The sequence below is a fragment of the Geospiza fortis genome, unplaced genomic scaffold (assembly GCF_000277835.1).
Source record: "Geospiza fortis unplaced genomic scaffold, GeoFor_1.0 scaffold405, whole genome shotgun sequence".
Classification (NCBI taxonomy): Eukaryota; Metazoa; Chordata; class Aves; order Passeriformes; family Thraupidae; genus Geospiza; species Geospiza fortis.
In genome coordinates, this window is record NW_005054415.1 from 154,338 (window position 1) to 181,042 (window position 26,705).

Sequence of the window (26,705 nt, forward strand, 5' to 3'; positions counted from 1 at the left end):
ATTTAGACGACATCTTAGTCATTAATGATTTCAGGCCTAGCTGCTTGCAATTGCCGGATGAAACCACATGACACGTTGTTTAATTATGCAATGATCAGCAGCCTTTACATTTTAATTAGGGAGCCACTGTAATGAAGCCGTCCCACTTTACATATGGCTCCTTGGGCTGAAAGGTTGTCTTTACTAATTGGTTGTTTGGAAATGTAATTTTGACACAGCAATACAGGTAGACTTGTCTTCACTTCTAATGTGTTTCCTGATCTCTTTTTTTGATTTAGCTAATTAGTGCTAATAATTTAAAAGCTGCATGGCATTCCAAAACTCCTGCTGTTTACTATGTGTATGGTAGTTTTGTTAACAGATTTTAGTACTGTTATACATGGTGACATACTGCTAGTTCCTGCTCACAATTTTCTTTGGTTTTGTAAGATCATAGGCACTTCAGCATCATTCTGTCCTTTCAGTTAGCTGTGTGTGAAACAGATTCTTGATGCAAGGAGTTTAAAGAACTATAATTTAATAACCATTTTGAGTACTCTTTAGAGACTACTTACATTGGAAAATGCATGATCTTTTGAGTTTAAGTTTTTCAATGATTAATTCATGAACATATCTGCAAGAATGCCAAGGTCTCCAAAATGATGAAAGCTTATCCTTTCACTGCTGTTTGTTTTCATTTCAAATCAAAGCTGTCTTGTTTGTTTGTTTACTTTTAAAAATAAGTCTGTTCTTTCCACTGGGTTTTTGATAAAATTTTGACAAGTAAAAAATTAATTTACATTAAAGAATCAAATAGGTAAAATTTCCATCTCCCCTGTATTATATTGTGTGATATGATAAGCAGAAACATTTCCAACCTGCTCCACCAATCCAGACCACGTACTATGTCTGTTTCCTAGTTGGTGCTTCATTTTATTTGTAACAGCAAAGTAGACTGTGTTCATCTGAGTTCCTCTCAGGGATGGCTGTTTATGAGGATCCTAGCTCAAAAATATTTGTCTCTGTGTCCTTTCTCCCTTAAAGCTATTTTTGAGTACATCCAGTTGGACAAAATGTAAGATGCTTCAGTTAGTCAAGAGACTCAGCAGGAGCATTCTGGGCAAACGTTACTGCTGCTCACTTGTTAGAGCTCTCTTCTGGTCAGGCTAACATTGATTAAATCCAGGGTTACTTTCACATGACACTCCCAAACCTTTTACCATCCTTCCCAGAGCACTCCTTAGGTTTTCTATTCAGCAGCTTCTGACAGCCACACAGGCTTTAGATCTGTATGAGTTCTTTAAAAATATTGTTTTATTTCAAAGATTTCCTGTGCATTTCAGAAAATCAATCCCATAGTACTCATATGTTACTAATGTAAAGGTGTTAGAGTGGGGACATATTGTGCTGTGTGGTTTTATTTTTATTTTGCCTAGCAAAAAAAAAACTTGAGAATGATGAAATAACTTTGCAACACTGATAAAAATTGTTAACAATCTCTCAGCTGTTAGAACACTAACAAGAGCTTGCACCACCTGCTATCTGGCGGTCAAATAATTTTGCCTCCTGTGTCACAGATATTTATGTGCACCACTATTGTATCTTTAGCAAAGCCATCCAGATTCCTTACTTGAAGTGAATAATGTTTGTAGGAGGTAGAAGGTTATCTTGATAATTACTTCCTCTGCTAAATAGTATGTTTTTATATAACTTTTTTTTTTGTATTGGTAACTTGTCTTGGCATATACCACTAGGGTACTAGAACTCTATGGGTGTTGTTAAATAAGACAATATCAACAAATCCTTCTGACAAAAATACTAATTATTTAATAATTACTAGATGAGATACATAAGGACTGATGTTTTAGCAAGTTTACTTTTTCCATGATCATGATCAATTTTTTTATAGTTACCTACAAAAACTTGCTCAAGTATCAAGAACTGTAGGTAATTCTTACATATTCAAAACTATTTCCTCATTTTCTTCAGAGTAAATACTGGATTCTGATCATTACATGGGAGTTAGAATGAAATTAACATTACCTGGGATTTCTGGAAAAGACTGATCATCAAGACAGTTGAGCTGGACATGTGAAGTAAACACATTTATCAGAATGTATTTGGCCAATAGGATTCCATTGTCTCCTGCCAAAGCTTTGGCTTTCAGCCAAATTAGTTTTGTTGTATTTATACTGAATGGACACAGGCCACAAAAGATAACAAGGTGCAAAAAACTGAATACAAAACATATGAGGTGGTAAGGAGAATTTTATGGTGCATCTACTGCTTATTTCTGAACTTCTTTATTTGTATCATTTCTAAACCTAAAATTTACGCTTGAGCAATTGGATGTGACTGTGCATGGTTTTCTGGTTACTTCTTCACATCCAGCAACCAGGACATCATCCTTCATGAATGGTTTTCCTTTATTCCCCATAGCAAGCAAGTCATTGTTTCATCTTTACCCTGGCAGCAATGTCTAATTTTATTGAGTACTTGTATAGGCTAAGTTAGGAAAACTCCAGAATAGGCAGCAGGACCATCTACATGCTTTGGACTTTACCAACTCAAGACTTGTACATGCTCAAGAAATCTCTAATGGGACAATAAAGCACTTGCTTCTGATCCAAATTATGTCTTTAAAAGGAAATTGCTTTTGCAGTTGTGAAGTTGCTCACACCTTCTCATTTGGAATGCACTACATACAGACATCTCTTGTTAACTGCCTCCTGCCAGGGGACTCCTGTGACACACTGACACATTTACACATTGATCTGAGGGAAAAGAAAAACTTCATGTCATCTCAATAAACCAATACAATTCAGCTCATGCTAACATGAAATGAAATCTATTGTGCTTCTGGTTTTGTGGGTTGAAAGTTTTTTGATGAGAAAAAAATCTATGTGAAATTTGTTTCTGTTGATCATAAATACTTTTGAAAAATGCCCTCTTGATCATCCATGTTCACTTTCTGTTGCATTTTTGATGTTCTTTAAACATTTATTTGGAATTTAGAGAGCTTTCAGTGAGCTGGTCTTTTAAAAATGTGGTTATCACAGGGTACTGAAAAGAGGATAGCAATGTGAATAAATATGGCCATTTTATTTTCTCAAACATGTCAATGTCAAATATGTTTGATATAAGCCTACACTTATTTACCCTGGTAAATTTGGAACTCTTTTTTTCAGCTTTCTAGCTTTTCAGCTTGATGTTTCCAAAACATTTAAAATGAGAGGCCCAAAGATGAAGATCATTAAATTTGCATGGAAAATTGAATATCAAATATAAATAATAGCTGGGTGTTTCAATAATGTGAAGGTCTTGGAAGACTGATCATGCAAAGAACAATCTTTGCCAAAGAGCCCTCAAGTGATAAGCAGTCTCTGGAATGATACGAACCACCCCTTTGCATTATGGAGAGATGAGCATTTGATCAGCATGTTTCCAATGTCATGCTGTCCCTATAGATTTTCATAACAGGGTGTAGTTCTTTAGTTCTTTCTTGTGTTTTCTGGTCTTTGAATACATAATTTAGTTAGAGTTTTCTAGAATGTATTTGGCACTTTTTAAAGTTTTATAATCACTGCTCATTGACTGTTTACTAATATAGAAGTACTGTCTCTTTCATTAAGTTGAACAATGCCAAAACAGGGCGTTTTTAAAGCTTAAATGTAGCTTAAATGTAGCATTCTTGTTTCATGTAGCATCTTTGTGAGAGAAATTTTCCTTGGAAAAAGAGAGGAAAAACCCAACAATTAAAGACAGGCAAGCGCACATCAGGTATTTAGATGAAGTAGATAAAGGTACTCAAATCATTAGCTGGTGATTTGCTGATAATTATGTCTGCATTTCAGGTTTGTAACTCTATTTGCCAGACTAGATTTAAGTAAGATACTTTTGCATTCAAAGTAACTATCTAAATTAAAAATATGTTGCCAAAATTTTAGTGGTTGCATTAGGATTTTTATGTTCCTGAATTTTAATAGTGCTATATCAGCATAGCTGGTAAAATACCTGAGAAGCATGAACAGGATTATTGTTCCCTATGGTTGGCTCAAAATATTAAATATTCAGCCTATATCTTATTTGTGCATTGCACAGCACTATCTGGCATCAGAACAAGATGTGATTTGTTTGTAACTCCAGTGAGGGATGGGGATACCTCCTATAAATGCTTAGCAAAGGACTAAATTGAAGTCTGCCAGCACCAGTGGGAGCAATTCTGTAGACTGAGTTTGGAACCAGGGCCCAAGTACACCCAGGTGGTCATAGGAGATCCAGGTCTGTGTTTGCAGCCAGGTTAACTGAGGAGTGCCACCAGAACAGGAGCCAGAAATGTTTGCCTCATGCAGAAGTGCAGGTTCCAGAGCCCACATCCCTCTGATGGGATGTGTCCGCCCGTCTGGCAGAAAACTTGCTGCTCTTGCTGCTCAGCAAGGCTGAGAGAATGAGAGGTTCCTGTGGCTTAAAGCAACTGGTCAAGCAGCTGGGTAGAGATAACAATAAAGCCTGACATTGACTGGGAACTGCAAGTGGTTCTTTGTCATGTTAAGCCTCTTTCTCCAATCTGTTTCTCTCCTTTTTACCAGAAAAAGTGGAATATTTGATAATATACAAGATTTTTCCCAGGATATTAAATATATGCTACACAGCAGATAAGGCATTAGTGTGATAAAACAACCAGAGTGGTATGTCTTGCTAACTACTGCAACTAATGAATTTTAGTTTTAAACACAAAAAATATGTTTTTAAACTAATTTCTCCATAATTGGTTAAAGTGATTGGTATCTTTTAAAATATGATTAATGGCATTATAACCTACTATATATCCTTAAATATATGTATGATATGACTTCTCTCTTATTCGGGGAACCTGAATTATAAATATTAACCCTAAATGTTAAAAAGAACTAGTAACAGTTGTAACAATATCAGCCCAAGAAATCCCACAGCAGTTCATGGCTTATCATTACTTGATTGGATTAAGCCTGTAATGGAATTCCCCATCCAGTTTCTACAAGATTGCTAAATATCTCACACTAAGTTCCATCTTTCTTTTAGAAATGGTTTTCCTTTTTTTTTTTTTTTTTTTTTACTGTAGTGCACAACCAAAAGGCCTCATGGTTGCTATATTGTGTTAGTATGACCTGGTCATGAAGAGTGATTTTCATACATCCTGGGCTACCTACATTTTTATTTATCCACCAAGCCAACGTTCATCCCCATCATATGCATCTGAGTTTTTGCTGTATCACTGTTTTACAGGTAGAGAGAAGAAATGCAAGCACATTAAGTGTGTCTCTGTAGAGAGAATCATCACAGAGCAGGGTCCTGGATTGGCACCCCTAAGCCTGTGCCGGAGCCCAGGGCAGTAGGAAGCTCAAGACAGGGTTTACTGGCTTCAGTGGCTACTGCTTCGGTCTTTCCTCTTAGATCCTTGTGGATTTCCATGCCAGTACAAGGCAGCAGCAGCACAGCCCCACCTTATTACATCCTTGCTACATGTTCACAGTGACTTCTAAGTCAGACTTTTTTTTGTAATAGAACACAAGGTACAAACTTTGCATCACATCTCATAAATTGGTGCCTGGATCACTCCTTTCTCTCCTTAAAAATACCTGAAAGTTACAGCATATTCACCATGGGGTCCAAATATTCTTCAGAACCAACAGTGAGCCCTGCAGATCTGTCTGCTTAATGCTGGAGGAAAATCAACTTTCAATTTCACCTTACATGCTCATCCCCAAAAATATTTGGAAATCTTAGGGATTAAGTCTCTGACAGGTGGTTAAATTCTGCCTTCTGTTGTTTTACAGAAGTAAGCCTGACAATGAATAGCTGTGGAAATATATATTTATTGTGTAGAGAGAGTGGGATAGGAATTAGCATTGGAACTACCTTGAAAGTTATAGAGACACCTTGAATATTTTCAGTTTAGACTAAGAAAGATGCTTCCCATTACAGAACTGACCTTGGTGTATCTCAGAACGAACATGGTGGGGGTCATTTATACTAAGAAAGCTTTTGACCATCAGGATAAGAACAAATTAATAGAAAAGCCCTTTCTAACAGATCAGGATACTCTGTTGGAGAGTCCTTGTACTGCAAGATCTGTGTAGTGCCCTGAAAATTAAAATTCCAGTCTGTTACTCATAAGAAGAATCTGCTGCTGGTAAACAGAGCACTCCTTTTTGTTTTTCATATGAATTACTGAATGTTAGCTACAATTCTCATTATCTTGCTCCCTTTTTTAAACTCTTGTGCATACCAGCCTGTATTAAATTGTCTTTTTTACTAACTGGGTGTGGTGAAAAAGCCCTGGCTAACAAATGTGGTCACTAAGGGTTGTTTTTTATTGTTTGAAGCTGTTAGTTACATAGGTAATTACATCTCAGCTATTTAGGACAGTTGACTTCATGTTAATCCAATTAAATATTTTAAGCAGTGACTTTATTTAAATAACATTTTTCTTCCAGCACAGCTGCCTCTGCATTTGACAAAATAATTTTACTGCATGGTGAACTTTGCTAGTACAGAGAATAGCTAGACCAGCTAATTTGAGAAAATTCAATATTTATTTTAAGAAATATATTTTTTGTTAATATTTTATTTTACCTGCTTTATACTTTCCTAATTTCATGTGTGATTTACAACAGCTAATATATATGTCCTTGCTGCTACATTGTAACAAGACAATATAGTAGCTGATTAAAAATAAAAGAAGTGAAATAATTTTAACGCTTGTAAACACATGAAAATGAAACATTTATATTACTTATTATTCAGTTATTATATTGCTGACATTTATTACAAAAAAGGTATTTTGCAGAGATATAAAAAATTGTGAAACTGACCCTTCACAAATGTACTTTCACAATAAGCAAAAAAAATAGGCAGGGAAAAGGTCAAAAGTTAAAATTTAGTAAGAAAACAAGATTCTGACTTTTAACTGGCTCCTAGATGTTTTTGAAAAATTGAGGTAATTGCTATTGATGCCCTTGTGGATGTGATCTCAGCTGTCCCTACAGCAGATCTCACCCCCTGACTCATGGGGACCATGCCCACCGAGGGCAGGGCAGTCTGGAGGGAGCTCTGAGTTTGGCAGTGGCTCTTCCAGCAGGACAGAGCAGTTCGCTGCTCGTGCCCTTTGGAAAGCACTAATGCTGGCCAAAATACACTGAACTCCTGGTTCATTGTAGCACAGGAAAGGGGCAAAAGCCAAACCTTGCTTTTTTCACCAGCTTTGAGTTTTATTTTACAAGCTGTTGTTGGAGTAAGGAAAAATATTAAACTTGAAATTTAGTCTTACTTCTTGGAAGTGAATTTTTAATAGGAACTTCTCCATGGGACAAGTTTAATGTGAGTTCCTAGGTTTACTTCTTTCTGCAAACATGGACTTTTCTTGCCTGGCAAAAGATATTTTTTCACCTGTGTGGCACTACAGGTTATTTAAATAAATTACCTAATTTACATATGCAAAATATTAAATTAAAAAGTCCTTTACAGTGAGAGGTACAGGTGAGTTACAGAGCCCTTTAAAAGTAGCATATTTTTGAAACATAGGTGAAATTTTTATAAGTCAAGTCCATGTTAAAGAGAAGATAGGTTCTGCAGATTGGTTCAGGTAGAGAATTCAAGGAATTAATCTACTTTTACACAGTTTGAAAAGAAGAGCAACAGACCAACCTTTGGTTGGACCTGATCTCAGAGATCTTTTCTAGCCTTAACAATTCTGTCATTCTATGGCTTTCTAAAGTAAAACAAGGTAATTAGAACTATCAATAGAAAAATGCCACAGCTCATCCCCGTTTGTTAAAGAAGCTATTAAAGTCAAAGTTTGAAATGTACCAGACTGTCTTTTAAAAGCAATATTTTGAAATCTGGTTCAGTGAATCATTTGAGCCCATGCTTTATTTTAAGTAAGTTCTTAAACTTAAATAAATTCCTCTAAAGTGTTGTTGAATGGGAACAACCCAACAAATATACTATTATTGTTTGTTTGTTTGTTTTTCCTAATCAGAACCTCATTGTTCTTTTAATTGATGTTACTTACTGAATGTAATACTTTTCCATTTTCATAAAAAATTAGCGTGGGAAGCATCAGCAGAAACCATATTGTTTCTGCATTTCTCAGTCAAATTCAGAGCTATTTGCTGAATAATATTTTAAAGAAAATGGGCATTTTTCTAACAAATATTTCTTGTGGTTCTTCAATTCTTCAGAGGACTGATTTTGCTGGGTTAGTTGACTTAAAGGTTTAGCACATCTCTTGCAATAAACAAGCATGTTGGACATGTTGTTTGATGAACTTCAAAGATTTAAGCACTCAGCTTTAATTACTGATGGTTTTAGCAACAGCACAATAACGATGGGCTCCTGCTTCACTAAATCAAAGAAATGTGACTGGGGGACTTCTGATCCAATTGTTCTCATTTAGTTCAGCTCTTACAAACGTGGCTGTAAAATATCATTGTGGCTTGAGTTGACATGAAACGCAATTGACATCAATCAAATAAATAAAAAAATTGTGAGAATCAATACATGACACAAACCTGGTAGTTCCAGCTGCTTAATCAACTGCACATATTTGTGTTTCGTTTCCCTCCTGCCACTTTTTCTCTCCAAATTCTACTTTATTTTTTTTAAGCATTTGTCATCGGTAACCTAGTAAAGCTTAGCAGCTGCTGAGATGAGGGGATCAATATTTTCCAATCAGGGTGATCTGAAAGACACCATTATTATATAGCATTTAAGTGCTATTGTTACTGAGTAAAGCTCTGTACCTTTTAGTTGTTCAGTGATAATAACAATCTTTTGTTTGCCTGCTGATACAGTTGTGCACACTATATTAAATAGTTATGATTGTGTGGCTTGTCAGCATTCCAAGGTTTTGCCAGAGACCCAGCCATATGAACTCATTCAGAGAAGCAGGGCAGGTTTAATGGGCAAGTTGGATGAAGCATGAAGCCAGCTGGTGTCAGCTGCCTCTTAACAATTGTAATATGTATCAATCACTCAGCATGGATTTTTTTTTTATTGGTATATTTTTGATCTTTGAGGTCTTATACCAATAAAACATAATTACTGGGATTTAAAGGGGCAGCATTATTTAGAGGGAGAAGATGAAATATTGCTTGAATGGATAGTCTTCAGCATTGCCGCCTCTATTGATAGGAAGATAATTCAAAGGAAACTGATAGAACCAAAAAGAACTTCTTTTCATTGGACTCTGCAGAGAGAGAATCCAGTACATGGTTTCTACAAGGACTGTGGGGTTCTTAAGGATAAACTTCAAGATTTTTTTAAAGCAAGGTAATTTCAGGTTAGCAAACTGAAATTTTGGTTTAAACTGTTGGTTTAAAATACCCAACAGATTATCCTGGAATTATCAGATCACCAGATCTCTAAGAATACTGGTTAATATAATGCCAGGAATTTATTTTTCTGTACTATAAATCTGACACCAATATTGTATGTCTGACATGGAGAGCTTAACAAAACTTTTATGCTTAATGTGAGATTGTACAAAAGGCAAAGCAACATCCCAATGAAGCTGAACTGATTATTGTTCCACCATTACTTGTATTGACTCGGTTGTAATCTATCAAAACAAATGTCAGCCATGTCAAAACAAAAAAATCCTTCCTGAAATCTTGTCTGAACTGCCTTCATCAAAAATCAGCCACAAACTACTCCATGTACTGTAAAAGGTGTGATTTAGTCCAGGCAAGATGCTCAGAATTTTTGTATTGCTGTGTTGAAGGCAAAGGAGGAGACAAAAATGTTGTAGCCAATTATCTAAAATGGTACAATTGGTGCATTCTAAGCTTGATGGGCTCATTAAGCATTAAAACTCCTTGACATTTCCCTGTTGTACTGATAAATAGAAATGAACAGTTTGCATTTTATATTTTACTAAAATGTATGTCTTTTTGGCTTCTTCATCTGTCATGTTTTACATGTTTAATTTTGCATCTATTTCATTTAAAAAATCAGCACTAAAGATTCTTTGCTCTTCTTCTAATTATCTTCCTTTAAAAAATCCTAGTTTTGTATCAATGATATTGTTTGGTTTTAAAGTGTAATAGTTAATGCTCATTGTTAAATTGCCAAAAGGATATAGATTAATTTAGCATGTTGTGGCTGCTTGGTGAAAATGCCATCATTAGTGATCCATGAGTTGTAAAGAAAAATAGAAAAGGAAGAAGGGCAACAGCCTCCTAAACACCCCAAATGATTTTTAGAAGTCCATTTTTATTAAAAGAGTTTTGAATGGAACCCTCCTTGACATCATTAAACCCATTAAATCATCATCTTTAAATGGAATTACGACTGCATTGATTTAATAAATAGGAAAGAACAAAAGGCAGATTGTGAATAAGATAGTGTTAGACTCTTTATACTAATGAAATTAACCTCAGGACTACCTTTCTGTACTATTCCCAGTTCAGAAAAAAATCCACCTGGATTGGATATTAGTGGCATGAACTGATAAAAAAGACCCTCACGCTTTTTCCTTTTTTTTTCGTTTGCATTCATAACTAATTTGTTCAGAAATCCCCTTTTGAATTTTCAATCGTGTTCTCTCTCTCTCTCAAGAGCAAAGCTGCTGATAAGTCCTTATTTTCTCTAGGTTTTACAGGTCAGCAGCAGGCCAATAATTACTAACTTCTGCATTGGGTGTAAAGGACAAGGCTCTGGTGGCAGAGGTGGCTGCAGGGGTGGCCTCTGTGGGAGGAGTTCAGTGCCAGACCTTGCAGAGACACACCAAAGCCAAGCCCTTTGGAGGAGTTTGTGGCACCACTGTGAAAATGTATTTAAGATAGGACAGAAGAACAGAGGGAAGAGGGACCAGAGGGACCAAACCATGGGATAGAGGAGCAGTTGCTCGATGGCAGGGCATGCACATCCCAAAGGGACTGTGGCTCCTGGGTGAGCCCGTGCTGGAGCAGGTATGGCCCCAAAGAGGCTGTGGGCTGTGGATTAGCCCAGACCACAGCAGGTTCGTCACTGAGGGGAACTGCATCCTGTGGAAATGAGTGAGGAGCACAGAACAGCAAAGAGGAAGCTCTGTACACTGACCTTGACTGCCCGACCACTCATTGCTCCCCTGAAGGGTCTGAGTGTACCCTGCAGAGATAACAAGGCAGGCAGGAGAGGGCTCTGGAGTGAGCTAATGGAGTTGAGCCTGGTATTTTCCCTAAGTAAACTTTTGTCTTCTTTGTTTGCCAACACCCAAATCAATAATCAAATATTTATGTTACTGGCAGTAAATTAATTTGTTCTGACTTTAAGAGAGGTTTACCTTTAGCCGCCTTTTTTGACATGTTACAATATTCAACTAGAGAAATGTGTGGTGCTGCAATAACCATTTTTTTTCTCATCTAGCACAAAAAGTAACTTTAAAAATCTCTGTTAATTATAATAATATCCCTTTTTACACTTCTGGCAGTCTAATGGAACTTATGGTCATGATTAGCATGATTAGCTCTCATGCTGGATAGACTGGAGTAGCCAGTGAAGTGCTGCAGATCTGCAGAGGTTCTGTTCCCACGCTTTATTAGTTGTTCCCACGCTGAGGGCCGTAGGCTGATTTTATATTCCCTGTATTCTACCACATATGATGTAACCAGCTCACACAATTGCTCTCATTCAGGTGTATGGAGCTGCCAGCGATTGTTCAGTTCCAACACTTGTGTGAGATACTAACAAAGCTTACATGAGCACTGTCAGGGTTACTCCTCGTGCACTTTCCAAACCCTCAATATTCCTGCAGCAGCATGAGCTCCTGTAAATGACAAGGCCCACAGCCATGTTCTGTCTCATTATGAAATGACAGGGTTGTGGGCTGACATGAACTATTTATGAAAATGGGGGGCAGGTGGCTGAATAAAAGCCTTGCAGAATGTTTTTATTCACTGTTTTCGAGGCTTTAATAAGTGTAAAATTAAAAGGAAAATTAAAAAAGCCCAACAAACCACTTGCTGCATTATTTACTTTGGAGGGGTGTATTTTTTTTGTCCTTTAGAATTCTATTGGTCTATCATAATGCCTATTACTACAGCTTTGTCTGTGGTGATTTATCACTATGTTCTTTGCATTCTCATAGGCATATTTGGCACTACTAATATGATGTTTAAATTTCAGATGGTAGAGTTTGGTACTGGGGTCATACCAGTAACACATGGTTTATACTATATGCATTAATTTCTGTATGGTATGAATTTCTGTATGGTCCCTCTCCCTCTCCTTCTCCTCTTCCTTCTTCCCCTTCATTCCCTGCAACATCTCTTTCTCTCTCTCACCCACTCCCCCTGTTTGCCCCTTTCCCTGGTGCAAAACTTCCACCTTTTACAGTATGGTAATTCTATTTATCTCCTTGGAAGTTGTCCCAATCTATCCTACATTCCACTTAAAAAAAAATAATTTCAATCACTTAAAGCACATATATATCATTATGTAGTTTCTATATTTTTCTTGGAAAAATTTTCACCATATGCATGTTGAGGAAAGAGGTTCAAAATATTTACCCACCATGGTGTGTATTGAATCATACAGTATATTTCCCTTTTTGTAAAGAGGCTGAAAACAGGACCAAACCAGCTCACAGAATGAAATCTATTCTCATGATACTAAATTCTGATTCTCCTTCCTCACCATCTCAAACTCCAGGTTAATGGGCACTCATATTTACCCAAAAATTATCTCTAGTAATCATAGAATTGTGAAAAGAAAGCATTTGAACATGTTTTCTCTTCTTTCCTATTTTAAATGATTTTTCCTTAGCGCTGTGTTCTATTTTTTTTACAGTGACTGTATTCATCTGTCATTCTGCTCAAGCAGTCACTCTTTAGGTCTTGATTACCCTTGCTTTGGGCAATGCCTTCTCTTTTAAATAATATGATGAAAGCAGATCCAGTGAGGCTTACACAATGAGACCTTTAAGGTGCTGCTCAATCCTTTCTGGTCTTGCTGAGATAAAAATTGCTCTCTCTTTGCGCAGGATTCATGATCACAGACACAGCTGTTATTATGCTTATAAAAAGTATCCTACAATGCAAATACTTAACAACTTTATCAATGCAAGAGACTGGCATTGCTCTTTCTGCTGCTACTTGATTTGCTATTAAAAGAAATGTTTGTTGGTTCCAGGGAATAAAAACATTTCAATTGGGAGGCCCACTGCAGTCATTCTGGACAAACATTGTATTGCCGCTCAACACACTCTTGATGAATTTTAACTAAAAAAGCAAAAAGAAATTAAAATTTTAACTGTGTTTCACTGAAATTGATAATACTCAATATCCATGTGGACAGGTTGGTTCATGTCCCTCAGTGGAATCTTTGTGATAGTTCTGGGATCTTCAGGCTAGATTTGTAACTAATAGTGATGGAAACAGGATAAAGCCCCACATGTTTGTCACCTAGTTCAGAGTCAAAGCCAACAGCAGTTGTGTGCCTCTCTGAAGCCATTGATTAAAACCTCTAAATGCCTCTTAAATGTGTGTTACACATTGTGAATGGTTCTGAAGCTCTCTTATGTGGCTGAATAAACAATTTAAATGGGTGAACAGGCCAGACTGACCTTTGTCACAAGTTGGGATGAAGAGTCCCAGTTTGTTTTAGCATCTTCTTGGGGTTTGGAACTGGGGTTGTGAAATCCTCAACTGCTTCACATCAATTCCCTCCTTCTGAAAAGCGTCTGCCTGGCCAGCAGAGACTTCTCACTGGGCCTCCCTTGCGGGAGGAGTGTGAGTGTTGCCTGTTTGTGCAAAGATGCCAAGTCCTTTCCAGCGGTGTTTGCTCCCTTCGTCTCTGTGCACCTATACAGTCCCACTCAGGGTCTAGCTCTTGTGTAATCAGTTTCTGAACAGAAAATGCTCATAATGCCTTAATATATATTTTTTTTCACTTCTAAACCTTGAAATGAAAAAAAATTTGCTGTTAAGAAGTGTATCTAACTCAGTTTAGGCTTGTGGTTAAAATCTATTTATTGGAATGGATTCTGAAGGAGTGGTTGAAATCAGCACATTCTTGTAAGTGATCAGTCAATTTTAATGCTTTGATACCTGAATTTATGGAGTTAAGACAAAGGATTTTTTTTTGCTTGTTTTGTTTAGGGAAAGTTTCACAGATCTACATAAACATCATCACTGAGGATTTTTAGTTTTTTTCAAGGGGTCATTGACACCAGAAAAAGAAGACAAAAATACATTTGAAGCCAGGAAAAAAAAAAGAGATTAGTACAAGCAGGAAGAAAATATTAAATAATTTTTTAAATAGGAATACTGAATAAAGTGAATTCCTAAAATGAAAGGAACTGTATACATTTTCCTCTGGCACTGTATGGAAAATATTTTTAAATTATAAAAAGGCAGAAACAATAAGTTGCACCAAAGTTTTGTGGGAAACGATAAGATTTTCTGATAGAAAAGTTTCCACGTCAGAAATGCAAAGCTAGGCTAGATAGAAATACCAGGATTTTGTCTTAGGTGAAGTTTATAAACCTGCACAGCCATTTCCTTTGTCGTTGCTTTGAGATGCTTGGGCAATATAAATATTGCAGAAATAAAACTTTAATCACAACAGCATAAGACTCCACTGATGGGACCTGCCATCAGTTTCTTACCTGTGTTATCTCTACAGTGGCCTTGGCTTTTAAATAGCTCTTTCATTGGAGAGGAAGGAAAGGTCAGTGATCTCTTATTGTTTGACACCACTGAGGGGTTTCCGGAGATTGGCAGCCAGCAGAACCTTGCAGGAAAGTGCTGGATAGTGCTGCCAGCACAGGCTTGCATAGATCAGCATTTCATTACAGAAATAGCAAATGACTGATGTATTTTCTAGGTCAAGGTGGAAGAAGTTAAATAAGGATACTGACAACTTGAGTAGGGGAAGGTGGCTATTGTGTGCAGTATTCCACCAGCTGTGGATGGACAGTGTAATCCTCTTTTCTTTCATTGTATAACAATACTTAAGTATTTCTTCCCTGAAACCTATTGTGTGTTTGGATATACCAGAGGAGCTACAAGTACTTCTCTTAAAGAATTTTAGATTCTTTATTTAGTCATGATTTAGGTTTAGTCATGATTTAGAGAGAGAAAGAAAAAAAAAGCAGTTTAGTAAAACTTTAAAGTATTTGCTTTTTTTCCAAAATGTTCTTCATACTCACAATATCTCATCTGAGCTGGTAGAATTGAGGGTTTCAGGGATGCAACTTAGGAAACTGAAGCTATCAAGAGGAAGAATGGCTTCTAAGGCAACAGAATGGTGTCTCCAGATCTTTCAGTTTAGAAGGCTCAAAAATAAAGAAAAGCATTGTAACCTTGAAAGACTTAAGACAGCTAATTAGTTCCTGTCCTCTAATTATTGTTCAGTTTTATCTATTTCTTAGTTGTTTCACTTTCCTGAAAGTAAGAAAAATGAAGAGGTTCTGCCATTAAAAGAATCATAAGAACAATTTGTGCCAGTAATTTATTGGTTCTGTCCAATGCCAAGCAACATTTTAAGTGGATTTTGGCAAAATTTAACGAAAATTATTCCCTTTTCAAAAGTATTACAAATAATTGCATTTCTTCTATATCCTTTTGCTCCTCCTCTGTAGAAAGAAGCAGATGAGGTTAAAGTAGCATTTGTTTCTTTAGGATAGCTGTTTGGAGATGTAACTTAGGATTTGCACAATTCAGAGAGAAGTCTGTGTAAATGTGACATGGACACAAGTGACAGGAGCTGATCCTTTGCATTCAGAATTCTTCTCTCAAGGCTGTTTTGATGCAGAGCAGGTGGCTTGGCAGATAGAGCTCCACCTGGATAAACCATGGGACATCAAAATAGCCCGTTACCTACTGACATGCAGGAACCACAACAGGAAATTGAGATAAAGTATGAAAACCTTTTTGCTACAAATTCAGACAGCTTTTCTGCTAAGGAAAATATTATAAATTTCTTATTTGGGTTAATACTGAATGTTTCTTAATTTTCTTTTTTTTTTTGCACTAGTTATTTTTGTATTTAATTTCTTACATGGGTAATCAGTTTTGGATTATCACAAAAACAAATGATGGGCACAAAACTTAGAATATATTTGTGTATTTGTGATTGCAGAGACAGAGAGCTGCAGGTTTTAATTCTGAGGTCAGAATCCCCATCAGGTAAAATCTGGTGAGGTTATGTTATGCAAACTTGGGTCCTCTTGAATAAATGAAAATAAAAATTCTTTTTTTAAGTTGAATGTATTTCAAGTTTTAGAAAATCCCATTTTATACTTAGTCTTTACAAAAAATCAGTTTTATCCACAAGACAACTTAGAGTTGTCACCAAGCTGCCAGATAACAAGCTTATATTGTTCAGGAAAATATATTACAATTTTATCTACTTGTACTGTTCAATAAAACATTAGTATCTCAGCATTTTTATTTAACAATAGGCAACCCTAGGCCAGTAATTATGCAACAATTATAATAATAAAAACTGTCCCCTGCTGCTCACCTAGAAACACGAATATATTAAACCAGTACTAACCATCTAAAAGGAAAGCAACAAACTACACTCATTTTTAATGCCCCTGCAGTGCACCATGGGAAGCTAATAATTCACCCTCTAATTAGTATCCCTTCTGCTGCTGTTGGCGCAAGGACAGACAAAGAGGCATCCGCTTCATTACAAACTTGCCTTGGTAATCTTTACATGTCTTTCTTCTCTGCAGGTTGAACGCGTGGAACAGGGGCAAATAGAATGTGCAATTAAAAAAGGTTTGCTGGTACTGCTTGTCTGACCATGCATCCTGAGTCTAATGAGTGCACTAAAATTGAAAAAAAAAAAAAGCGCCATTTGAATGTACTCATTCTCTTGTTTGGCTATATTGTAATTCTTCCTTCTTTTCCTTCATTAGTGTCTACACTAGCAGAAAAAAGGGAATACACCAATGGGGTAAAGATTTGATAACTTCCCAGCATACCCGCAATGACAGTGTTGTTTAGACTTTGGGTGGTTGGTGAATGTTATAAATCTAGTTTAAGAAAAAGTGAATGACAGTAGGCCTTAATTAATGCTTGAGAAGATTAATTGTTTCAAGGGGAGCATATAAATTTTAATACATTTCTCTTTTAAAAACTAGAATTATGTTGCCACAGGGCACCACAGGTTTGAAATGTGCAAAGCATTTCTACATAGTACTGTGGTGATTATGGTGATCATACTATTACAGTGATGCTTTCTTTCAAGTGTCTTGTTTACACATGCGCAGTTTATTTGTTGACTAATTTAAGCTTATAGAAAATATTGCATGCCTGAGGATATTTTCAGCTTGCCAATACACAGCTGATTCTAATTATTATAGAGAAATTTTAGTTTTCACAATGGCCTGCTGGTGCTGTCAGAAGCAAGGGCAGCAGTGTACTGGACAGCACTAGGACTTTGTGCTCTGGTTCAAATATGGCTTAAATCAGTCATGTTATTTCCTTTTCATTGCTGTGTAGTGATCTCTGTGAAGCCCATCAGTAGGCACATAACAAAGCTAAGTGCAGTGTTGCCTCTTCTGTTAATTTTGAGGATTACTTATTAAATAATCAGAGGACATGCCTCTTCATCCCTATTTAAATGCAGTCCTGCTCTCTGTGAGATTCTGCTTGTGTAATCACTAGGAGAGTTGAATATCATGTCACATTCTTATTTGCAGTCAACAGAAAATTTTAAAGGAAATGCAGTAACCAACTTAAAATTTTACCTTCTATTTTGATATATATCTGTAATGCTCTCTGAATGAATAGGTAATTAAACTTTTTTTTAAAATAAGTATGTAGTTGGAAGAAAGTTAATGGAGCCTCATAATCCTTCCACTTGGATATCACAACCTAAGAGGAGGTGAGTACTGGATTATTAGTATGTAAATTAATCAGAGTACTAAAAAAGTTCCTCAATTAGTTTTTAGTTTTGATATTAATTAAAGGAGCCACAAGGGAAGTGAAGGAGTGTTGTCTGTAAAACAAAATAGTATCTTCGTTTGTTGTTCCCTCCATCTAAAATAAAGATATTCCAGAGGTTCTTATAGAACAGTAAAAGGACATATGGTACATGTCATAGAAAAAAAAAATTGTTTGCTTCCATTCATATAGTGCTTCACTCTTGATCCCAGTTTGTCCTAACTCAAATGTGCACAAATTAAGAAATGAGAAACGTTGTTATCTTAGGCTGTGTGTACACTTGAAAAGGAAGTCGATGCCGTTTTAGATTATCCTAGGATTCACATTGGGAAATAAAAGATCTGGAGGTTTTCCTGATGTAAAATCAAAGAAGAAAAATTTATGAAGAGTTTACAAGTTTTTGTCAGTACTGTATCTGTCCAGAGAATAAATGGAGGACTTAATCAAATAGTTCTGTAAATTTAGGCTTGACACTAAATTCACTTTAAAATGTCAACATTGGATTTGGTTGGCATTCAATCATAAAAAATTGCTTTCTAAAGAGTTATTCTCCATTTCTATTATTGAGTATCTTAATAAGAAAATAATTGGATATAAATTAGAACATGTTGGTTTAATGCTGCATGAAGACACACTTTGCACCAATAAGAATGGAAGCAAAACTAAAAGTCTAACGATAGTCTCTTCTAAAACAAACATATATTTGTAATAATGACAAAACCACAGGTCACTTGGTTAATTGTTAGTGACATGGTGGATTTAATGGATCTGGATGTAGCACTAGGACACTTTTTAGCTGGCCATTAATCTCAACACAAATGCTTTCTGTCTCAGTCATTATTTCTTATTGATTTGACACACTTGAGCATAACTTCTTGTTATCTTATGAATGACTTCTCATCCAGTTATGTGGTGCATGGCATCAGGGTACAATGTTTTCCATAAAATAATATATTAAGTCTATTTTTTATGCTTGACTAGAAACAGCAATGTCTGGAGTAGCAAAACTCTGTGGTGGACAGATTCACAAATGTGTCCTTGGCCAGGCCCCAGCTCCCACAAGAAGGAAACCTTTATGGACCAAAAGATTAAGGAATCCATATGCAAAAGTTATTTTTATTGCCATTGCTTTCAACAGAATCATGCCTGGCTTGCTCACTGTGATGTATTCTCTGTGGATTCTATTCCTTGATTTCACTTTCCCAGAAAAGGTGTACACTTTGAAAGAGAAAAAACAAATCTACACACGACTTCATTTTTTATTTTGTAAGTCCATAGAGTAATTTTGTAAGTCCATATATCCTGAGTCTCAAATGAGACCTTCTCTGACATTCTGGCCAAAGGAGAAGTTGTGCTCCATTCATGTTCTGCCTCTCGTGTCACCTTCAATGTTTAATGCAGGGAAATTCTGCTTGATTTTGTAATGATTGGTGGTAACTTGGGGAATTATTACAATAGTAAATATATTAGAGTTATAAATATTGATAAAAATGTTTGTATAGATTCCAGCTTCATAACAGTGATATTTTAATTATATTACTTTGTTTATTTTTTTGGCCTTTATTCTCAGAAATACCACTATTCTGCAGAAATTAATCATGTAAATCAAATTAACATTGATAATTTTTAATCTAGAGAATGTGTATTTCTAAGCATTGATCTAGATAAACAGCTTACAGAAGGTTTTATCTCAAGCCTGGGGTTAAATTTTTAAAATGATTATTGGCTTCTTTCAATTTCTGCTATGAATACAATATTTTTCTCAAGCACACATCATGTTTCTCTTTGGTGAAAAGTGAGATTTTTCTGAGGAAAAGAAGTAGTCTAGAACTACTTAATGTCTAAATTGATCACTACTTCTAGGAAATTAATTTTGTTTGTTGCCTTGACATGGCAAAAAGCATAGCTAAGAAGTCCTGGATACTTGTGAGACAATATTCTTGTGCACTGCACCATATTTGAAAGGTCATACCATTATAAAAGGTGTAAAATTTCCTGTCTCTGCCTCCACCAGCTTTAGAACACAGTCTTGTGCCCACTAAATCACTGACAGCTTTCTCTGCTGGTTTCAATGCAACTGCTTTAGATTCTTACTTTCCACAGTGAAACTAAGAATGAACAAACAAAAAAGAAAATGGAATAGTAATTAAAGCAGATAACAGATAGAATTGTGACATCATTCTGAAGTAGCTTTTTAAAGAGATCTATGCTTTTCTTACTGATCTGTTTTTCTTCCGTCTCACAGGTCTCAAAAAATAATTTGCTTTGGGGTATATAATATAGAGTAGACACATAAGAAAAAGATAACTGAAAGTATAATTATTGTTTCTTAAGGTAACTTTCAGAAGCAAACCTGCAGGAGCAAGCTAACACAATATTATGCTAGTTTTTTATACACTATAGCTCCTAAATTCCTTATATATTTTCAAAAATTCTCTAGCATAAAGCACATATTGGCCTAGAACACGGAATTAAAAAGCTTAAACCACTGCATTACACACTACTGTTTATATTGCTCAAACTTACAGTATAAGGTTGCAGAATATTTAGAACATTTTAGGCTTAGAGTTCTGAAAAAAGAGGAAATACATCCTTAAAATTTTATGATGTAAAAATATTTGCCTAATAATGTGTAATTGAGTAGTAAGTTTGCCATCACTGCCATGCATATTGTCACATATATGGTTGCATTTAAAGGAGTGGAAAAGACCAAATGTAAGTGATGACCATGAAGTTCTGAAGGGCCCTTATAGATAGTGACAATGTCAACATGGGCTTTGTTGAAATTTATTTGTACCTATTTTTGAGCAGTTGTTGTTTGCAACTCTTATTAATAACACATCATTTAGCACACCATGGCCCTTTAGAGGACTACACTGCAAATTACATTTCTTTTCTGACTTGGGCTGCTGTTACTGAGCTGAATATGCTGTGCATGCACAGGATCGAACGATTATTAATAGTTCTAGTCTTTCCTGGGTTGCTAACTGCACAATAATGAAAAAAAAGCATCGTGGCCAAGATACAAATCAGATGGAAATATCACTTGTGATCTTCTCATTCTAAATTTGTACAAAGCAATTAAAAGCCCCTGTACTTACATATTTCTTTTAGACTGCTCTAATGGTTTGGAGGTAACCAGGTAAGATAGACATTCTGATTAGAAGAGACCAGCACTTCCCAGATCAATAAGAACAGAATGTTCTAATACCTCTGTACTTCTGGATGAGAGATTTTCTTCCACTGATTTTCAGTTTAGAGGTACTCACAGAAATTTATACCTGTAAAATAAGAGGTTTTTTCCCCCAAATTCTGAAATACGATAAATATGCCTACAAATAGAGTTGTCCTGCTATATAAATTGCAGTAAAATTCATGTGTCTCCTGTCAAATAAGCTGTTGAACTTTTGGGCACAGGTATATCCATGCCATGTATGTGATAAACAGGTGAAGGTTCTTTGATGTGCAATGGAAAAAGGGACTTTTTTCATTACTTTAGATATGATTGGTGGATGAACAAGGGTTGGGAACTCACAGGTGTGGCATTCACACACAGATTTTAGACAGTGAAACACCGAACAAACTTTCCATTTAGGGAAAATGAAAATGTTATGTTATGATAATTATATAATGGAAGAATCAAAGTTTGGAATAAAAAGGAGTAAACTTTAATCTGCTTCTCACACTCTTATTATAGATTATGCTTTCAAGCATAATTCAATTTTGTCAAATGCTTGCTTGTGAATGTTTTTCATTGAATTATTGCATTTGCCACTCTTTTTGTCTAGTCTATTTCTGCTTTTTTCTGATTATTTTTTTTCTTTTAATCTGCACAGTCATTGATGCAGCATCTTTTTCTCAGCTGAAAGAAACAGTTTGAGGAGTTGTTACAGGATTACAACAGCATGCTAGCTCTGTCTTGCTCCTTTAGGAGTACTGCTGGCTGCTTCTTCTGTGTAGGGTAGTAATTATTCACTAATTTACTTCACTTCATGTTTTCTGCCTCCAACCTTTCTAATCCCTATTATACAGGATGAAAAGAGAGACTTTAAAGTAGTAGTTGCCTAAGGAGAAGGAAGGGTTTTGATGCTATTCCTAAGACAAGTAATGAAGAGCTTGCATTATCTCAAGGCCAGTATCTAACTATTAATTATTTGAGTACCTGTAAAATAAATTGAGAAGCTGATTTCCTTTATGGAGCAGAGTAGGAAGGTAAGGGATGCTCATCTCTGTACATTTGAGCTTTTTCTATAAAGAATCTGCTGTGCTATTTCTGTAGCATTAGAGCCATGCGGCCTACCACAGGGACATGCCTTTAATGCCAAGTCATTTTGGCCTGCTAAGCCTCATATTCTTTCAAATGTGCTGCTTTTCAAACCAGTCCCTGCTTCCATGGTCCCACCATGTTTCGTGCTGTTGGAGAATGTCTGTCAGCCTCTTTAGAGTCTTTCTATGATTTTTCAGGATCCTGACACGCTCTTTGACCCAGCTGCCTCAACATGCTGCTGCTGCTGTCTTGCCTCTCTTCTTTTCTCTAGTCCTGTACAGAATTTGTAGTAGTTGTACAGCCTGTGCCTTGTGTTATGATTTAAAACTCTGATGTGATCTTTAACATAATTATCTCAATTGCAAGAGTTTAAAATAACAAGAATGTAGGATTACTGCAATATTCCCTCATGCCACCTTGCATGTCCCATAAGGGTTGCTCTTGGAGCAGGCACAAAGGTGGAGCAAGCTCTGTTCTGCCTCTCTGTGCGTCAGCTCTAACATTAGGACGTGGATGAAACATTTCCAATTTCTCCTAAAGGGCTGCACAGCAGGATACATTGCACCAGCAGTTTGCAGTATGTGTCAAAAGGCTGCAGCATATGCTCTCTCCTCACTGCACTCACCTCCACAAATTTAACTCCAGCAACATTAACAGACGCTGAGCCTGAGATATTGGGACAATGTATTGATACTCAGGAGGGAATCACACTGCAGGCTTTCTTTCCTTCCTGTCTTGTTCACAAAACACTGGAAACAACATGAATCTTACTGTTCAGGGTATTGTAGTTTGTGAACGGAAAGCTATTTTCATGCCTGTAAGAAGCTATGAAAAGTGTTATTCTAAAAAAATAATCTGCTGTAAAATTTAAGTAGTGCTCTCTGAAGCTGCTAATTTCCCTGTGGCCTCAAGTGGCATATTAACTTTTTAAAAACTATTCCTAATAAACTCAGATTCTTATCTGAGTTTACTTGCTTTGAATTTATGGAAGTGGCAGTTTCTCACTAAAATAAACCCAGATCAAAAAGTGTTTTCTTTTGAATTCAAATCAGCCAAATGGGCATCTCTATCTGAATTCATTCATGCCGCTGATCTTTTTGTGAGTGGTGAGTTGTGAGTTTCATGTGGTAAAAGGAGTGTAACTTTTTTTACACTGAATTATGTATTTATATACAATGTGTGCCAAACAGCCAGAGCCAGAAAAACGTTCTCCAGTAAACTGTGGTTGATAAAAATTACTGTCCTTTCATGGGACTCCAGTTTGATAAGGTTCCTTTAAAGATTTCTAGTCCCAATTGCATTAGATTTTTTTTAACGTAACTTATTGCACTATCAGCCAATACTTCAGGCAATACTCTACTGCTGTAAACATCCTTTCAGTGTGCTCCTTCTACAAAGAAGGACCACAAGATTACTTCAAGAGGATTATAATGATAACTATTTTGTATAACATATCAATAAGATAGGAATTACATGCACTATTTAAGAATTCATTAATTTTTGTCTATTTGTTGAAATACTGAATGAGAGTAGTTCTTAAGATTTCCCATAAACATCACAATAGAAGATAAGCATAATTTTTTCTGTTATAGTTACTATTTCCTACAAGCTCTTTTCCTATAATCTGAAAACAATTTCTATAATGAAAAGAAATTCTAAGAATGTGGGTTTTTTCAAATTTGGCTGATACTCAATTGAAAATATTTTTTTCCCATTCATATCAGATTCTTCTGGGAACCTATAAGAGAGGAAATGCAGATCATTAGGCAAGTTATTATTATTAAATAATAATAATATTCATCAAGTCCTGTTGTGGACAAAGATCCTGGGCCCATTAATCCCAGCTGCTGAGCAGCCATAGCTCCGAGTGAAGTCAGTAGGAGATAAAGGTGCTCAGCCTCTCCAGAAATAGAGACTATTGCATGAAAATAGATCTATCATAGCAAATTGAAATGTTACAAGAATAGAAAGGATTATTCAACTTCTACTATAACACGAATCTATGGAGGCTGTTTTCACACAGGAATCTGAGTTGCAGTGTGAAAGATGATACTTTCAGTGCAAGCCCTATAAGGAATAGGGCAGATGCCCATTGCACCTATATATTTCGTTGGTAGACATTTGTCCTTCTACAAGGTGTTAATTCCTCTGTTTTACCTTGATAGGTGGTGCTTAAGTACATATTCTGCTTGCTGTCAATTGCTCCCTGGTCCTGGTCTCTGTTGGATCAGTGGCGGTGTGGAGCATGCATTATATGGAGTGTGCAGTCACAGCTCAGCCTGCATGGGTCTTTACACCAAAATGGTGTTAGCAGACTGGACAAAATAAGATACTGCTTCAAAGGCAAAGAAAGTATGGGGGCATAAAGAAAGAAACCTATGGGGCATGATATATTTCGATTTACTTACCATTACTTAAACATTATAATTATCATAATTTATGTTATTTAACAGTGTTCCTGGAAGCTATTATCTAATAAATGTATTTTTTAATACTTTGAACAGTAAAACTAGTACACGAGTTTATTAGTCTTTGTTAATCAAGATTTAAAAAGACTACCAAAACACTTTCAGCCATTGATTATATATTTTGACAGTATGTGTTAAACAGCTGCCTTTTGCCAGCTTACACATTGTAAACATTGGCAATCTTGAAATGTCCAGCTCTCTCAAAACAGATTTTTTTTTAAGAGGAAATATATTGTATGCAGGGGGAAACAATCTGAACTTGCTATGAAGCTGGTGACCCAGAGAGTCACAGCTTGGCTTTCAGTTTACTTTGCTTTTGGGCAGTGAAATTACCTTGTTCTTCATCTGAGGTCTCTCCCATACCACAGTCAGGTACCTGGCAGTGCCCTTTCTTGGGCTGCCCAATACATGCACAAGTCATCCTGCTTCTTCCTCAGAACTCTGTCACAACAACATTTCGTTAGTAATCCCTGTGGACTGTAATTTTTTGTCAATTCTGTGTGCCAAAAATTGGAAAAAAATCCGATTTTTCCCTCCTCTGTACCTGTGGCAAAACACAGTTCTGTCACTTGCTCAGGTTGTAAAATGCAGTTTGTGGATTTACCTGTTAATTTAAACTGCTCTGTACTGCTGTGGTGGTGCAGGGCAGATGTGTAACATCCTGTAACACCCATTCACTTAGCATATGCAAACTAATTGACAGAGTTGACAGAGATGTTTTGAAACAATGCACTTGCTTTTCAACTCATGTTGTGTCCATCGGTTTGGCCCAACTGTTAATGATTTGGGGTTGTGGGGAGTAACACATGGCAAAGAATTAATTTGTTTTAAACAAACATAGAGTTTAAAGTTCTGCTTAAGCCCACCTTAGACTTGCATCTTAGTGTTTTCAGGATCTCTATTACTGAGAAGGATTTTTTGGAACTTATTTAAGTGGGAGTTTATTATATTTGTACTGTAAATGAGCTGTTCTGGAGGAAACCCTTGGAGAATCTCCACCGGAATAGGACAAAACAAATACAGCAGCAGCTGCAGCATCAGCATGCTCCTCACACTTTCAGCTAGCAGCTCAATGAAACATTTTGGCAAGGCAGAGGACCCAGTGGGTGCCAGATTGGCACTGGTACCTATTGTGTTTTCTTTTGCCCTATTGGATTTTTTTTTTAATTGTCCATCTATTTTTATGATACTGCAGCTTGAAATAAGGTGGAAAAGGGGAAAATAATTAATTTGTCTTTAGGATCTCTTCCCTGTCATGTACTTTTGTCTTTATTCTTCTACTTTCTTCATCATGCTAATTAGGAAAAATATTCAAACAGCTGATGTTGAGGACAGTTCCTGGAGCATGATGATACATTTTAAGGGAGAGAAATTCCTTGACATTAACATCATAGCTTCTTACATCTGTTTTCAAACAGTCTCTGTTTTCAAACTTAAGTGTTTAAGGCGTGCTGATCTCATGCAGTACAGCAGAGAACAGGGCTGCCTTATTTCCAGAACCAGAGGCAAACAGCTGTGCCACTGTAGTGTAATGCTCAGGCTAAGTGAGGGACCTGCTGAGGACAGAGCCTATCAATTCAAGAAAATTGGCAACATAATTGGCAATGCATTACGTTTAACATTGTGTAATTGCTAGAAAGGGGATGGAATGGAATTATCTCAGTGAACATTCTGTGCAGTGTCTTGGAGTGACTTCTAGATCTATATATATGGGCTTTCTTTGTGGGCAATGTATTTAGCTCTAGTCTAGGAGCTAAATTTGTGATTAGAATTCCCCTCAGTATATGTCTTCAGGGGGTGAAAAATATGGTTACCTAATGCAAAGTATGACTGCCTGCTCTTTAAGTAGTGCCTCACACGAGCATCCTCTCTAGAGGCTCTGCAGTCACCACCAGCTCCCAATTAACTTTCAGGATAAATTCAAGCCTATTGGCTTTAACCTGTAAATCCCTAGATGCCTTGGGACTAGGCCAGCTGACACCATTTGTGATATTCCTGCAGGAGTCATCAACAAATCATCACTGTGCCATGTTTTTACACTAATGTGCCGTTTTCTTCAGTCTGCACTGA